Source organism: Saccostrea cucullata, unplaced genomic scaffold (assembly GCF_032062105.1).
Source record: "Saccostrea cucullata isolate Sc308-1 unplaced genomic scaffold, CSIRO_AGI_Scuc_v1 ctg11968, whole genome shotgun sequence".
Classification (NCBI taxonomy): Eukaryota; Metazoa; Mollusca; class Bivalvia; order Ostreida; family Ostreidae; genus Saccostrea; species Saccostrea cuccullata.
The window spans coordinates 1-2500 of NW_026922861.1; the positions used below are offsets into that span (position 1 = coordinate 1).

At 30.7% G+C, this 2500-nt stretch overlaps 1 long non-coding RNA gene across 1 annotated transcript in view; it reads left to right on the forward strand.

The window, feature by feature from the left end:
- Positions 1-778: 778 nt before the first annotated feature.
- LOC134262605 (uncharacterized) overlaps positions 779-2500 on the forward strand; it is a 2940-nt gene continuing 1218 nt past the window's right edge. Inside the window, exons 1-4 of the long non-coding RNA XR_009991041.1 lie at positions 779-863; positions 1131-1197; positions 1304-1328; positions 1465-2500. The exon at positions 1465-2500 is cut by the window's right edge and continues 1218 nt beyond it. This is a non-coding gene — a long non-coding RNA (uncharacterized LOC134262605). The remainder of the gene's footprint in view (positions 864-1130; positions 1198-1303; positions 1329-1464) is intronic.

The following is a 2500-nucleotide window of genomic DNA, read 5'->3' on the forward strand; positions in this document are numbered from 1 at the left end:
TTTCCAGTGTAAAATGCTAAAAAAAAAATCACGCAAACAATGTGCACATGCGTGTTTGACAGTAAAATCGACGTAAAGTGGCCATGCTCGCGGCCCAAATTAGAGCAGAGAGTTTCTGTCGATTTAGGGTGAAAAATATGAGTATGATTGTTTGTTGTATAAATATAAGTTTCAGTGATAATGCCTTGACAATAACCGAGGTGGCATGATGAAAACTTCTATCTTGATGTAACATTGTTACGCGCCAACGTCACCGTCATGGTTGGTTGGAAACATTTTAAGTTCACTCTCTGACAACCAAAAAAACTTTTATTTGGTTGAAAAGTTGAAAACAATCTGTACAGCGCATGTTTTTGCCTTTTTATTCACTTATGCAATATTGAATTCAATTACTAAACCCACAGTAGCTTCCGTCAGCCATACCACGATTGCAAGAAATTTGTACTGACTGCAAATATGCAAAAACAATGTCTATAACTCTAATGCATCGTATGGTACAACAAAATTTTATCACAAAATTATCATCATCAACATGCACGTGTTCTTTTACTTTTTATCATTTCCCCTACGTGACGCCATACATTTCATAGTTGAATAGGTTTGACTAGCGATTTTAGTGCAAAGTAACCCAAATACACATCTGACCGATTTTCATAATTTTCGGTCACATAGTCAAAAATTTTTCCCATATTATGTTCTTATGCGTTTCTTTTTCCTTTCAGTATACATGTATACATACATCAAAACATTGAGATTTTTGTTATGTTTTTTTTTGTTTAGATTTTACTGCAGCATGGCTACACAGAGATTTCAGCTTGTGGTCGAAGGACAGACCAGCTCCAACATATTGCTTATATTGCAGGGTTAGTTTGAATTATCTTTATTAATTGAATAAAGTTTTGTTTGTAGAACACATCTTTAGTAAATCTTTGTGGGTACATGCAGGTACATGTACATGTTTTTGTTAATACATATCTATTAAATGGATTTAACCTTGTATCAAACGATAAAGGGAAAAGATTTGGTGAATTTCCACTTCATTAGAATCAAGCACAAGACATATTGTTATAGTACAAACACACTATATTTAGTTAAACCTACATAAACATATTAATTATTTTTCTAAACAGAGAAACAACATGCAGCCTAGCCAAGAAATTCAACTGCTATGTTTTTGAAGCCAGAACAAATGAGGAGGTAAGAATAGAAAATGCATCAATGTCGTGTTTTCTTCATGTATCCAAAATTTAAATCTACTCTGAGGGGAGGTCACTAATTGAATAATTCATCTTCTTCTTTTCAGGCTAAATTTGCTCTTTGTGCCATTGGTAAGTTAAAAATTAAACAAATAATTAATCAAGATAACACTAGACCTAACATGGCCAAAACAAATAAACAAGTCAATGAGATTGTTTCTGCTCTTACAGTATACTTATTAATTGATTATTTAATCTTTAATTTCAGCTCAAGGTTTTGAAAGAACACACCTGCTGTTGTGATCAAAGAAAGGCAACTGTGCTTCCACCCAAAAAATATATTTAATTTTTTTTTTACATTTTTGTTACTTGTTGGTAGATTTGGTTAAGGTTTATTGTTATATTTTGCCTATATTTATGCTTTATTTCTATCATTTTGTGAAAATGGTGCTTTTTGTTTTTTGTAATAAAAATACTTGATTTATTAACATGGTTAGGAGAATATGTTCCCTAGGAATTTAAAAGAAATAAAACCAATTTTTTTTCCTCTTTTTTGTAAAGGAATTTAATCTAGTTGTTCCTGATTTAGAGGTGCACATTTGCATATATCAAATAATTTGCTGTTATTGTTAATAAGAGGTATTTTGGAATAATTCCATAATTTCTTTAAAATTATTTGTACAATTTAATAGCAGTTCAAAAAATGAAAGTTTTATCCCATGTGATTATAAATGAAACTCATTTGAATTTATAATTGTGAGATTCATGGCTACTAAGTTTGGATGTAACTGTCATATGATTGAAGTATAAAAGACATGATGGATGTTTGTGAAATTTTCGAACAGCCCATGTTTATTTTAGCTTATATTACGCTGAATTTGTACTGTAGGCGTACTTTTTTCCACGGGGTCATGATTCCGCAGAATCTCCATTTCTGTTCAATCCATTGGTAGCATATTATGCGCATATCTTAAGACTCTCCTTATATGCCTTTTATATGCATTAAGTTCGATGTGACAAATTTGTAGCTGCATACATAGCGTAAATTAATATCACGCAGAAAAAAGTACTTCTACAGTATTTGGTAGAATATGTCCTCAAATACCTTGTAATAAAAATCAATGCAATACTCAAGTCACACAATTTCATATTGTTAAAAAAAAACAAACTATTTTATGATTCGTACAGAAAGAAATCTTTTGATAATTCATTTTTTTTACTCCTATATAGAAATTAATGACTGATGCATGAATTTCATGTTTCCATAGATGAAATAAATATGTATAAATATCTAAAAAGCTCTC